We start from the raw sequence: 15385 nt of genomic DNA on the forward strand, positions 1-15385 counted from the left end.
TAACAATAATTTGCTCTTTTATAATGCTTCCCTTCCAGACCATTTTACAAACATTAGAGAACTAAACCTCCCAGTTCCCAGAAGGAGCTAACATATGTACTTCAGCAAATTTGTAGCCACCTAGGACTTCAGAGTTGTCTCTCTGCTGTGACAGCAGTAATTGAACTCAGATCCTTCAGCTCCAAGCACCATGTCTACAGGAGAATCTCCATTTGTTTGTAAAGAGCCTATGCCACATGTGAACAGTTCTTGATCCCATCCAGTGGAGGGCAGTGGTATATATATACACATCCACTAGCCAGTATTTTACAGTGGCATATCCTTTTTTACAGCTTGGTAAACTGATGCTCAAAAAGGATAAGTGACTTTCCCATGGATACACATCGGGTCAGTAGCAGAGTCAGTGACAGGACCTCACAAATCCTGAGTCTCCATCTCACACTCCAGTCACCAGACAAACTTGCCTTTCACAAACTATCAAAGGATTAATCTTAAAAACTCATTTTTTTGTGGGGCAGAGGAGGGAGAAATAGAACTGTTTGTCTCTGGTTGTGCTCTCAAGCTGTAAGTATGGCACCTTCCATACAAATGACAGTGCCTCTCCAGTGCTGAACTCCCTGCCTCTCATAAAAAGTAATTACTCTGTCAGATAACTGTGCACCATGAAAGAGCTATTAGAAATAATAAACTTCTCATTACTTTTCCCCAGGCGTTAAAATGTATCCATATTTCCACTTTGATAACATTGGAACTATCACCTACAAGTGGAAAATGATCATCAACTTTACAAGAGTTACAGACCCGTAGGCTCCGATTCCTGTGTGGAATGTAATTGCTGTCAGGCATGATTCATTTCCTCCTCCTCTCCCCTCCCCCCCGTTTATTTTTTTGGTCAACAAAGCTTTAATGTCAAGGTTGATCGCAATATGCACCAGACATACGGAATTAGTAGACACTGTGTGGGTGTCTCAGCAGGTGACGTTCTTCCCTTTGAGTCCCTACTGAGTCCCCGTTGTGGAGCTAGGAAGCCCTGTGCTGTTGGAGACAGTCACTTACACTGGTGTAAATCAGGAGTGACTCCACTGAAGTCCATGAAGTTTGCCAGTGTTGCAAACCAGTGCAAGTGAGAGGAGAATCTAGCCCAGCCATTTTTCAGATGAAGTCCTGACCATTCATGGTTATTAAAAACTCCTTTGTGCTTTTCTGGGTTCCAGGAAACAATAACCCACCAGGACACGTACACTCGGTGTTGTTCTAGCCAAATAGAAGCATGAAGCATCAGGAATTATCACTCCATTAGCCCATTGGGGAGTTAGATGCCTGTGGTTTTGGAGCCAAGGGTCCAGGAGTCTAAGCCTGACAGTAAACATATGCCGTTGGCTTGCAGAATGTGTGTATGTACAGAGAAGGTTTCACATTTCTGCAATCCCCATGGCTGGAAGCAAAGTAGCCAGCCTTCTCAAGAAGGAATAATCACCTGCCCTTTTATGCATGTGAATCCGTGTGTATGTCTCACAGGGATTTCACCTCATGTATCGGTGGGGAGCAGTGCTGCTTGTGGCACTTCACTACTTCTGCTGAACAGGACACAGTCAGGTTAACTCCTGGAGTGCCTCACCCCATCCTACTGCACCTCTGCTACTTTCCTGTACCTACTTCTGAATAGCCAGGAGGAGCAGGAAAATTCCATTCAGCAGCCAGAAGGAAAGGACTGCTCCTACTTTTAAATGGGAAGTGTGCAGGAGGCTCAAAGGCACTTTTCCTCTTCTCCTTCCCACCCTCCCACGTGAACCCACCAAGGCGTCAGCTCCTGGGCAGCAGTGGTGTAGCTACGGGTGGGCCTGGGTGGGCCATGGCCCACCCACTTTGAAAACAGGCCCACCCAATCAGATTTTAAGCAATTCATCCCGCGTTTTTATCACCCTCTGTTTCGCTTGTGACATGAGGCTTGTGCCCATCCGTAGCAACCACAAGCCCTGCCAAAAAATCAGTTCTGGCTACGCCTCTGGTGGGCAGTGTCTCTGAAGCGTACAGCACAGAATCTTCTCCACAGAATCAAAACTGAATTACCAGTCAGCATGATTTTTTGTCATCTACATTTCTAAACAAGTGACTGGCTCGAAATGTAATCTCTGGAACAGGCTACAGAGCAGCAGCATCCAACTGGAAGCTGAACTGGCTGGTATCCAAAAGAAAGTGCAGGAAGAGAGGTTCCAGTATGAAACCCTGCTTAAAATCAGAGAGAGACAGCAGTCTGAAGATGCCTGACTGAGGCAGATGAAGGGTACGTTTCCCAGTGCATAGTGAATAGACCGCAGTATTTTTGTGTAAACACCCACAGTAAATATTGGCTTGCAAATGTTAATGTTGGATTATTGGAGAGGGCTGCTATTCTTGCCCAACCCACCACGCACATCACAGGGAAGGGAGAGGAGAGGTGGGGCATTTAGCAACAGCAGATCACACAGAAGATGCATTCAGATTTCTTCCCATGCCTGAGTTTTTATGCAGACATTTAAGCCCCTTTGGACCTCAGTAGATTTAGCTTGCTAGTCTAGCCAATGGTCAGGAGTTCTTAGTGGAAACTGACAGGCTGTGCTCTTGTCTTTTGATGGGTCTTTTCCCCTAAATACAGCACAACCAAACTTCTGCCTTTCAGTAAATGATGCAAGTGGCAGACTGCCAGAGTCCACCATCCAGACTGGGTGCATTTTTAATCAGCAGCTCAGGGCTGTCAATATCCACTCTCCAGATCCCTTGGCTCTTCAGAATACGTGGACTGTCCATCGTTTGCAGTCTTTAAGCCAAGACTTGTTATCTTTCTAAAAGATATGCTCCAGCTCAAACAGAAGTCATGGTCTGGATGCGGGAATTGCTGGGTGAGGTTCTTTGGCCTGTGTTATGCATTAGATCAGACTAGATGAACTAATGGTCCCTTCTGACCTTAAAATTTATGAAACTCAAAGATGGATCTCTCACTGGAGCAGCCTTTCATGAGTTTTCAGGTAATCCCTGCCGCTGATCCATCTGGAGATCAAGGGAATAGCTTCTTACTGAGTCGCTATATTGCTTCTTATCATCACTTTTAGTTTTTAAAAGTATCAATATGTACCAATAAAGAACCCTTCCCAGGGGGTCATTGTTTCAGACACAGTGGAGACCCAAGAGTCTGCAGCAATGCTTATCTACATCCTTCCCCTTCTCTTCTGGTTGCTGAGCTCATCCCTTCTCCTTTGCATCCAGCATAGGGTGTCCTGTGCATCAAGCCGAGGGAATGCTATTGGCACCAGTGAAGCACAATACAACAAATTGTGCCAAACAATAGGGTGTTTTGTTTTTCCATGAGGGTTACTGGAACCCGTGTTTATTTTGGAATGTGACCAAAAACTGCATTAGTTAGATCTTACCCCCAGATTTCTCCTCACAGCTGCATGAGGCTAGGTGTGTTACTAATGTAGTGCAGATTCAAAGGAAAATTACTCAGAGCATTCAGGTCCTCTTCATATATATGCTTTGCATCACAGATGGGCTGAATAGGAAACCTGGATCCAAACTGTTCCAAACCATAGGAAAACTCAGTGCTGGAGCTGAGCTTTGATACCCATACCCCTCCTTATTTTGTAGGTGGTGGGGTGGACAGGGCCTCAGTGGTCCTGGGTTCTATTCCCAGCTCCACCACTTGCCTGCTGGGTGACTCTGAGAAAGTCATGTCCCCCTCTCTGTGCCCCAGTTTCCCCATCTGTACAATGAAAATAATGATGGTGACCTTGTCAGTGGGGGAATGTATCCCATGCTGACCCAAAGGGTTAAGACAGGCAGTACCAGTCAGCAGTGGCTGGCAGTGCAGGAGTTAACCCTTTGGTTGTTGGGTCAACATGGGATATGTACACCCCATGACAGACTTCCTTTGTAAAGTGCATTGAGTTTTACTGATGAAAAGTGAGAGCTAGATAGGATGCTGCTGCTATTAGGAACACACCTGTTGTGTCTCCTCTCTGCCCTCAGCTGAAAAATACATGAACCCCTATGCAATGCAGCGAATCCTTACTGAAACAGACCGCTAGGTTTTAGGCAGCATGTTTGTTATTTAGCATTTCCCATTGATTTCAATGGCAGCTCCACGCATAGACTGAGGTCAGGATACGGCCTTAATTTCTTTTGGTAGTCTTTAAAAAACAAAACGGCAGAGTTTTGGCCCATGACAAATACGCACCATCAGACCATGAAACGCCCACAAATGTTACAAAGTTTGAACCGTTCCAGCTTTAAAGTGTCCTGGATGCTTGAACTCCATCTTCCTCAAGCTGGAATTAATACAGTCCCACTATTTCCATCGCCCACCCTCCATTTCGTCTGTTTGTTTGCCGAGTTTTCTGTGTGTTCTTTCTGAATTATAAACATCAAAACAGGCTGCTGCTATCCATCTGCCGTCTCTGCCATGCCACATGCTATGGTGTAATTAAGAAACAATATCATTAAAGAATAATTTCTCTTCTCTGCTTTCTTTTTTGTCTCCCCTCCTTCCCATCCCTCTGTTCTCTTTCCCCTGTCTTCTGTGGTGTTCAGGCTGATTGCTGAGGAGACGTTGCTTGGTGTAACCTTAACTGCTTGTTTAAAGGATTGTTAATTTAGGCTCTAAACTCCGTCTTTGCATTCCTCCCCTTTGCAGCTCCTGCACCTCAAGAGTCTCTGCCCCTATACACATTTGATTCTTCTAACTGAGACCTTGTTTATACTTCAGAGTTTGCCATCATCGCTATATCAGCAGCTACTAGCCACAGTGCAACCCACTCTCAGGGGAGATGTAGTTTATATGCCACTGTTATAACAGCATCTTCATGTGCTTTTGCTGGCATAGCTGTATTGGTCACACCCTACTGACATACTATGCTGGCAAGCCTTTTAAGTGTGGTCCAAGCCTAAGAATTCACTTCTATTAAGCGTCTTTGATTATTGTTAGTGAGGCAGGGTGGCCTGACGGACACACTTTTTGCCTGGGACTTAGGAGACCCCAGTTCTAATCCCAGTTCTGCTACTGACTTGCTGTGTCCTTGGGGGTATCATTCCCTTCTTTGTTTTCCCTCCCATCCTCTGTATGTCTTGTCTCTTTAGATTGTAAGGCAGCGGCTGCCTCTTGCTATGTGTATGGAAGGCCCCACTGCAATTGGACACCAGTCCCAATTATTCTTCTCTTTAGGTTGGGACGATGATACAGGAAAATCCTAAGCATCAGGGACAAACTGTCCTTTCCCTCAAATGCTGTCCATGGAAGGGTTCCTCCGCATCTGGATAGCTAGCCCCCTTTCAGTACAGAATGGGATGCAGCAAAAACAGCTGAGCCCATCATCTTCCATCCCTGGATCTTTGGAGAACCCTCAGCAGGTTCAGGGATCCATGTGCAGGGACAGGATTGACCAGTGAGATGAGTATGCTACATGCATTGTCTTGCTCCAAACCCCTCAGGGAATCAATCTCTTCTGGGATGTTATGTGGACAAGGAATAGGGAGAGCGGAAGGGGGCTGGGAGGCACAGATTTTTCCATGTGGATACCTTACCCAATTCCTATACACTTCAGTAAATTTCACCATTAGTAGGTGCCCCAGAATAAGGATACCTGGATTTGACCCAATAACACAACCTTCAAACTAGTGGGAAAGCATGTACTAAAATGGTAGGAAAGAGGTAATAAAATAAGGCCTGGTATTTGCCTCATCAGAAGTCTCTTTATCCTTTGTACACATATAACTACACTGCATGCACAGAAAGGATCCTTAACTGATGCTGGGGGAGCTACAGAAAGAGTGCAGCAGCCATGTACAGAATCAATGTGAGGTCAAAACCAAAGCACCATTGGTTGCTAGAGGGGGAATAACAACCTTCCTGCACAAACTCTACCAGTGTTACTTCAAACACCTCGCTGATGCAGTCTGACATGTCGGAGCCCTAGTTTGCTATTGTGCATTCACACTAAGATACAAATCCTTAGAGCAGTGTTTCCCTCCCAGATCCCACCGAGTGTTTGGATACTGCTATTCTGCTGTGCCTGCAGGCTTGGAACTCCCACTGAGACAGATGTGATAACAATGGGAGCGCCGGGCCGGGAGGGAGAGCAGGGGAGCCGAGAGGAATTTGCACAGAGTTTCTTTTCAAAAATGTTCCTTGGGACTCCAGTGTTTGCGGAATGTGCCCTTTCCACATCCGGGGCTTAAGAGCTGCACTTGGAAGACCCTGGGGGTCTCTGGTTTAGCCTAATGAGACAGGCTGAATTAATTTCATTGCTCTGTTCAGTTCAGTCAGTTTATGCTGCTCAGTTTTGTGCCATCTGCAAAATTTCACACCCTGCTGTACATTCCTCCGTCTAGGTCATTTATTTCCAGCGTGACCATGACTGGAGCCATCATCAATCCCTGTAGCTCTCCACTTGTTGCCCCCTACTAACCTGATCTCTGTTCATTTATAGCTGTATTCCAACAATGGTTGCTAAGTCCCAATCTTCACTGTTTGCACAGCTAGAATTTTATTTAGAAGCCATATCTACTACTATAATTTTAGGTGCACACTAGGGGACTCATCACTAAAACATACACACAAAAATCCCTGTGGTCCATATTATGTTAAATAAATGGGAAGAAAAACTTAACGCGGGGTGAGGTGGGATACAAAGACAAGGTGGGCAGTGAGGGGAGGGGCATGAAAAGTGATGGTTGGTGGGAGGGGAAGAGAAGGGAACAAAAGAGGAAGAAGTAAATGCTTTCCATCTCTGAGAGGCTATGTGGCCCTGTAGAGAGGATACTGGAGTAGGAAACATGAGTTCTCTTCCCAGCTCTGCTGCTGACCTGCTGGGCGACCTCAGGTTCACCTATCTATGCCTCAGTTTTTCCATCTGTAAAATTCCTTTAAATCTACAGCTGAAAGCAGAGATATGAATTAAATATTATTATTAATTAATCTCACTCAAGAAAATGCTAAGCTGTCATTTCAGCAGCAGTTCAAAGGCCACTTTTGACCAGCTCTACAGTGTAAAAACTACACCAAGAACACTTCAGAGAGAATGTAAATTGAAAGAGGCTCTGGGGGCACAAACTGTTATAGACTCAAGCCAATTTACAAGAAGTGAGGAACTGGTCCATATTCCTAAGACATCTGTCACCATGGTTTCTCAGTGCTGACAGAGAACAGAAAGAGGGAGAACAAGTCTAAATAATCTAGGCTACGTTAAAAAGGAAAAAAGTAAAGGCTGGGGAAAATTAAGAAACAACAAAAAAACTGTAAAAGTTTATACCACTCCCACTATTATTTTTCTCTTGTACTTTTTCTTGGAACTATTTTTCATGGCATCGGGATATGAGACCTCATCTAATGCCCCCTGAAGGCGATGGAAAAACTCTCATTGCTTTCAATGGGCATTGGATTGAACCCCCGCTGCATTAAATCATGTGCGTGTCAGCTTCTTGGAGAAGACACATTTTAGTGTGTTTTTCAGCTGAGTCAGAGCTCTGAGGGCACCCTATAAAGTTCTGAGTCCCCTCATATCCTACTCAGGTCAGTGGGTGATTGGGAGCCATATGTTAAGAGCTGAAGAATGGAAGCCATTTGCAGTGACAACTTTGTAGAATATAAACAATGCTACATTTTCTTATGTGCTAGTGGATGGAGCTCAGTTAGCTACCTACCTACATACCAGTTAGCTATCTACCTACATACAGACATATCTCTTTAGCAGGGCACTCTCATAACAGTCAGCACCTGGCAGGGAAAGCCTTAAGAAAGTAGAGTCAGCGCAAAAGAGAAAAGAAATAAGCATATAAGATTTAAGATCAAGATTCAGTTTAGATCCCCTCCAATCATTGTTGTTTCCTAGCTTCATTTACCTACATTTGTGAACTGACGACTACCCTGGCAGGCAGTGCTGTCCCTAGGTATGGTGACTCGGGGCGACCGCCTGGGCCCCGCACTTTGGGGGCCCCCCGCGGATAGGCGGATCCGCCCCTCACCCCACCCACACTGCACCACCACTCTCTGCCCCAGACTTCAGCCCGTCCCCTAGCCCAGGTCACCGTGGGGGTGGGGAGAGCCAAGGCCACCAGCTGAGACAGTTACCGCTGGGAGCAGCGGCCACCAGAGCAGGAGAGGCGCCGAGGTTCCAGGGAAGTGCTCCATGCCGGCCGGCGCCTCTTGGCCTCCCAGTGACTTGGGGGAGCAGCAGGGCTGCAGCTGCCCTCCCCATCCCCGGCTCTTTATGGGGGGATCTTGGCGGAGGGAGCAAAACCACCAGATTAAAGGAGACCCACACAGTGTGATTTGCCCCAGGCCCCACACCCCCATAGGGACTGCCCTGCTGGCAGGTAATTTACAAGAAACCAAGTTTAAATTTAGCAGGCGGCAGGTCAGCATCATCCAACTGGAAGCTGAGCTGGCTGCTATCCAAAAGAAAGTGCAGCAACAGAGGCCTGAATATGAAGCCCTGGTTAAAATCAAAGAGACCCAGCAGGCTGCCTAGAGATGAATTGAAGTGGATACGTTATTAATAAGCAGATTGTTATTTATTATTGCTATTAAACAGCGAGTTTCATTGCCACATCTTAAATGGATTTCAGTCCATTCTTAATATGCATAATAAATATTTGCATCCAGATGTAGAGTGGTGTTCTCCCCACAACTGCAGCTAACTCACAATGCTTTTAGCAGTTTTTTATCTTAGGTACTTTGCATTACCAGGGCATCTGAACATCTGACAGCCTTTCATATACTTATCCCCACAACACCTTTGTGAGATAGGGCAGTGCTATTCTCCCCATTACTGACAGGGAATTGAGACAGAGGCTAAGGTCCAGCTGCTTAAAGGTATCTAACACCCATTGTTTTCATGCGGAGTTAGGGCCTAAATACCTTTGAGGATCAGGGCCTAAGTAACATGGCCAGCATTACCCGGGACAGCTGTGGCACAGCAGGGAATCAAACCCCACGTGCCTAAATGCCAGGTTAGTATCCTACCCACTGGACCATCTTTCCTCTGATGAGAGAACATTCTCTGTTCCCACCTGATAACTGTTTGGTGGAATAGCTTGGTGGTCTCCATCTCATTCCTACTATAGTGTCCACACCCTAAAACCTCAGTGCAGTTATAGCGACAGCCTTACCACACACACCAAGGACTTCACCAGCATGAAGTTTAAGGATGGAGCAAGGTAGGCTTTTGACTCTGGCTGAGCTAGGTCAAACGCTCTGCATATATTATCATCATCACCTATAGAAGAGTAATGCCTGGAAGCCCTAACTGAGATCAAGACCCCAGTGCGCTGCCCCATGTGGCCTAGGCATTTGTACAAACACGTAGTAAGACGGTTCCTGCCCTGGAGACTTGAGAATCTGCATAGACAAGACAGACACAAGAGGGTAGATCTACACTGCGATATAAGCCCAGGGTTCAAAATCAGGCTGAAGCCTAACACCCCTTTGGTCTACACACAAATCGTACTGAGCCAGGGTGCCAGGAATCCATGGGCATGGTGGGTCCAAGCCTGAGTCAAGCTAGGAGACAGGGTTCAAGCCCTATTGCTTTGCAGTGTAGGCACAGCCCCACTGGCCTTGTTCTAGAAGTCTGCCAAAGCATCCCATAACTCCACAGGCTGATTTTCTTTGTCCTTTAGACAGTCAAGTTCGGTGGACAGTCAAATTTTCCCACACTGCACCATGAACAAAGGGTTAGAGGGACCACATTCTGGGAGGACGCCATGGGCGGCGGGTATAAGAGTCTTGGGGAGGCTAAGCCTCCGCAAACAGCCGCCACCAGAAGCCCCTGACCAATCCCTCCGTCCCACCCACAGTTCACCCCCGCTCCCTCTCGGCCACCTCCCCTGAAGATCAACCACTCGTGCCTCTTTCCCCACTCCCCTGAGGCCCTCCCCTACCTGCTGCTCATGCCTCTTCGCCCCCTCTCCCGCCCGCTGTTCGCACCTCTTGGCCCCCTCCCCTGACGCCCTTCCTGATCGTCCCTTGAGACCCTCCCCACCACTCATGCATCTTTGCCCACTCACCCCCCCCCCCCCGCCGTTCACACCTCTTCACCCTTTCCCCGACTAGTCACCTATCCACTAGAACACACACTGCCTTGTAGCACATCTTCATGGTATTTGATAGATCAGATCAACCAATGACTGGTGTGAAAATCCGTGGGGAGAAGAGAAGACTCCCAGCAGCTGCCTCTAGCCCCAGAGGGAGAGAAACAAGAAGAAGAGATGGACAGTCAATGCATTACATACTTGTGAATGGTAGAGGGCACTTCGGGTACAAAAGCCACCCGTGGCACCACGTCTCAGAGCATGGGTCCACGGACTCAGGCTTGTGGGGCTGGCACTGTGGTGGTAAAAATAGCAGTGTAGACATTCTGGCTAGGGCTCTGAAACCCAGTGAGGGACGTGGGTCTCAGAACCTGAGCTCCATCCAGAGCAGGAATGTCCACATTGCTATTTTTAGCAACATAGAGCAAGCAGGAGTCTGTAGACCAGGGCTCTGGGACTCTCTGCCATGAGGCTTTTTTTTTTTTTTGCAGTGTAGACACAGCCTTAGGGAGAAGTCAGGAGAAGGAGGTGGAAGCTCCTGCATTTATGTGACCTCTCTTTAGTGAAGAATCCAGATTAATCCTACTGACTGCTTGCTAGCATCAGTCACGCATACATGCTACAGGGGAAGCCACACACGGACCAGAATTAATGGGCAAGTCATGACGAACTCTAACAAAGCTGAGGAGGAGTTGGAGGACAGCGAGACCTACCTTCTTGGTGCAATTCTTTGAGATGGAGGTTGGGAGCAGAAACGTTGCCACTATGTCTCCTAAATAAATACATGCTACTGTTCCTGTCTTGCATCTTCTCAAAGCTTGAGAGGAGATACAGCTGGTGCTTTAAGATATTTACAAGGCCTGCAGCGTTTCCAAGATTTTTTTTTTCCTTTTAAACCACTTGGCTAACTGTGGTAATTAATATTATCTAAGGGGAAAAACACAGCCTTCACATCTGAGATTATTCACATAACAAAAATGTAAACGGCTGTCTGTGACACAAGAAATAAATTGGGCGCTGTAGCTGGGAGTCCACTGTTAACAATCAGCCTTGCATGGTAACAAAGGTAGATGCTCAGACATTATGGTAATGAGCGTGCTGTAAACAATTAGGCCCAAGTCCTGCAACAAGCAGCACGTGGGTGGACTCTGGTTGGCTTCAGTGGACTCTGCGTGAGTACAAGAATCCGCCATTTAGTAGCTCATTGCAGGATCAAGAATCTTAGATATATTTATTACTAGGTACTCTATGGTAGCCCCCAAAAGCCCCAGTTAGGATCACGGTCCTATTATGATAGCTGTTGAAAACCTCATTGGAAAACAGAGTCCTTACTCCAAAGAGATTGACCCAAAGAAGATGAAACATGCGAGCAATACGAAGAGTAGGAGAGACATGGAGTTGGTGAGGGACATCAATAGCAATAACATCACAGGGTTACATGGGCTAACGCCATGCGCACAACTTGACGGTTTCAAATCACTTGAAGATGTTTTTATGATTAGTAAAGAAGGTGAGCTACGCCAGACTACTGCCCACCGTAGCAATTATTAGCTGGCTGGTTTCTTGATATCATTACAACAGAAGTGGATCATACGGAGGGATCTGGAGAAGAAGGTACCGGTTTTACGGGTCGAGTGAAGAAGGGAATCCCTGGGCCCAGATGTGAGGAGCAAAGGAGAAGGACGAGTAGAAGATGACTGATAGACAAATGATACTTGAGAGTACGCAGGAGTAATGTCTGTGAATGCTACTTGTCTTGTTCCATATGTGAAAGGGACAAACTTTTTAAGAAAAAGTTTTTCAGAACTTTTCAAAAAGGAGATTTTGCATTAAGGCTACAAAAATAAGAGGTCTTGATTGCAACCAGGTCTATGCAGCCGCATAAGGAAGTAGGGCCCCACTCTCTGTGCCGCTACATAGGACTTGTCTGGATCATGGATCTAATGAGTGTGGACAGCAGGGGCTGCATGCCTGATACTTCCCTTCCTACAAGTGGGTGTGGAGCTGGTGGGACCATGACTCTGCCCCCTCACCTGTGCACAAGCCTCCAGTACTGGCTGGACGCACGATGGGGAGTACGGTACATCCCCAAAAAGAGGTGTTGTAAATAACTGCTTCCCCCACTCTCAGTGCAAGGCTGGAAGCCAATGTGTGATGACCAGGGCATGGGCAATCATGCCTATGGTAGCAGCAAGAGTCAGATGCTAGGAACTGGAGTCAAGGGTCAGAAGCAGAGTCAGGATCCAGGAGTCAAGGCAGGGGTCACAACCACAGTCAGTAGCAAGCAGGGCTGGAGCCAGACAGGAATAAGGCTGGAGCAAGGCTGGGAATAAGGCAGGCACAGGAGTAATTGTAGCCACGGGCACAAGCACTGAGCAGTCAGCAATCCGCTGCTGCTGCTGAGCTTGAAAGCAGGCCTGCTGGCTACCTTCAGCCAAGCCGGGCAACCAGATGGTCCTAGAGTTAGCCAGCTGAGCTCATTAATCTGCCTGGAGGCTGGGCTGGCTGGTGCTCAGGATCAGCAAGGCGCCCACTCCTGAGCCAAGGAGTGATTGTGCCTCTCTAACAAGCAGTTTTAAAGCCACTTGGGAATTTTCTTTCATAACATTTTTCCTTTGGCAAAAGCCAATTCATTGAAAGTGAAATGTTTAGCTGAAGTTGTGTCAGTTTCAATGGATTTTCATTTTGGGGAAGAAGAAAAAAAAAAAAAGGCCACAAGAAGTATTTTGACTTTTTCTTACTAGAGTGTTTCTATTTTTTGTTTCAAAATGACTTTTTATTGGGAAATTTCTTTCCTATTTTAAAAATATTTAAAAAGTAAACATGTTCAAACTGGAGTGAAACACTGATTTCCATCAAAACGAAATGTTTCGATCAACTCAAAAGGAGATTGTATTCAGAATTTTGTTCAGCAAGTCATGGCAAAATTTCTGGTTTTGTTCCATTCAGCGATGGAAAAAAATTTCAAAGTCATGGAACTTTTCACTCAGTATAAAATCTAATTCCTGGCCAGGTCTGTGCAATTCCTTCCTGGTGCTGGTCCTGATGTGGTGCAGCTAAATTTCATACTCACTGGGAGCTCAGCCTGAAGACTCAGTTTAGCCCATAGTTTTCAAGGACGCAGGAGAGCACCGGGAATTTCTTCCCCCCTCACTGTAAAAGAAAGAGACATTATGAAAGTGTCTCCATACCCATTGCTCTCATATCACTCCTATCTACTCCCCGATAATGGGAAATAGGATCACAAAGATGACCAATTTCAGAAGAGATTAAGAAAAATAATGCCGCATAGGTCATTACTCCGGCTGCTCTTTAACAAGAGGGCGTGATTGAAGACATTTGTAATAAAAGCTGTAGTAACAGTGTGCCCTATTGTGTGAAGTGCTTAGGTAATGAACTGGGCTGCAAGTTGATGTACTATACAATTTCAAAGGAGCCATTAGCCTTTAAACAGGGCTGATAACCTTAAGAGAAGTTAATAGAGCATTTTCCTTTGTGCAACCACTTCTTTCAACCTTTCCAGCCTTTCCAGCACCCTGGCCATGGTCCCATTAGTTTATATTTAATATTGGTGCTGCTGACTCACAAGCTGAGTTTTAAATGATAGTTATAGATGTATCTTTTTAAAAAGCTAAACAGCAAAAATGAATGCAGTAGGGCATAAGTCAACCTCTGACTATGAGGGTGAAGAAATAAGTCTCTCTAAGGGTAGATTGTCCCATAACTGCCCACCACAGGGTTTGCTGCACCTTCCTCCAAAGCAGCTGGTACTAACCACTGTCAGAGACAGGGCACTGGACTGTGGATGTGATCCATTTTAGGAATTCCAATATTAAGACCAGGCAATGTTATCTGCAACCATTTCTACCTGCCCTTGTGATCAGAGACATGTCTAATGAGAGAACTTTATGGAAAACTTGTAGATCCTCATCTTCTGCTTGCTCTGCAAGGCAACTGTCAGGGACCATAGGCTTCAAATTCTGGTCCCGAGGGCTCAACGGAGCTATCAGTTGCCTTCCAACCTGCCACCTAGGGCCCTGCTAACTGTGGTCAGAATGGGAGCTGAACTCAGACAGAGCCCCCCGACCTCCAGTCCTGAGAACTGACTGGCAGAATGTTGCGGCCCTGTGGGAGTCCGAACAGAGTAAGGACTGCAGGATTAGGCACATGTGGCTTGATTCTCCATTTGCCCTGAACCTTATGCAGTGACTTAACCAGTGCAAAAGGGCTATAAGATGCTACCACTCTGCTTTGGTAGCATTTACTCCCTATCATGCACTTACTGTGGGCTGATGCAAATAGTTTATATAATGCCCAGCACAATAGGACCACAGTTCTGTTAGGGTGTCCAGGTGCTATCATTCTTTTTACCACCAATACACAAGGTGAGGGCAACAGAGAACCAGGCCCATAGGTACTATGGCATTTTACACATTGCTTGGAAAACACTTGTGCTTCTTTTGCAAAATAAAGGGATGATAAATTCCTAGGATCACAGGGCCAACCGCTGGAAGGGCGCTGAGTGCAGAACTCCAGAGGGATGTTCCAACAGAACAGGCTGTACATAGGAACCTATATCTCCGTCTGATCTGCTCATGAGTCATGGCCCATCCACATCCTGCTCTCACACAGATGACTCACTCCAATAGCATGAGTAATCAGTGTGGGTGTCTCTGCTGAGGGTGGGCATGGAATTTCTTGGGTTGACCAGAAGAGGGCCACAAATTACTCCTGCCTTCACAGTTTTAATTTTATTACTCCCCATTGGGTTTAAACCTGAAAGAAACCAGGATTTGGCCTGTAATCTTCCTGGAAAGGAACAAGAGATTTTTATTGATAGTGCACCAGCAATTTTTTTTTAAAAGAAGGGTTTATTATTGTTAACTATATTTGAGCCCAATCTGGATGGCTTGGAGGCTTGATAAAGAGATCATGGGCATTTTGCCTTTAGGGTTCCTTTCTGAATCCAGTTCAGATTGGTGTGAGTGAAAGTTGTCATTGATGGACGTGAGTTTAGTTGTGACTTCCTAGGCTGGAGGAGGAGAGCCACCCCAGGAGCTGAGATGCATTGGCAAGGCAATTTGAACTGCTGCTGTGCTTTCTGCATGGATAAACATGAGGGTATGTTTATAACACTGCAGCTGTGAGGGTGTTTCCCAGTGAGTCAGAAAGACACATGCTAGCTCTGCTCAAGTTAGTGTGGTAATTAATATCAGTGTGGCCATTGCAGTGTAAGTGGCAGCTTTGGCTACCTGCCCTAGTATAATGATGCCCGACCCTCTGGGTACATAGTTGTTCGACTAGCCCAATCTACTGCCAAGGC

Source organism: Emydura macquarii, unplaced genomic scaffold (genome assembly GCF_026122565.2).
Source record: "Emydura macquarii macquarii isolate MOO-44397 ecotype Brisbane River unplaced genomic scaffold, CSIRO-AGI_Emac_v2 contig_691, whole genome shotgun sequence".
In the NCBI taxonomy this organism is placed as follows: domain Eukaryota; kingdom Metazoa; phylum Chordata; order Testudines; family Chelidae; genus Emydura; species Emydura macquarii.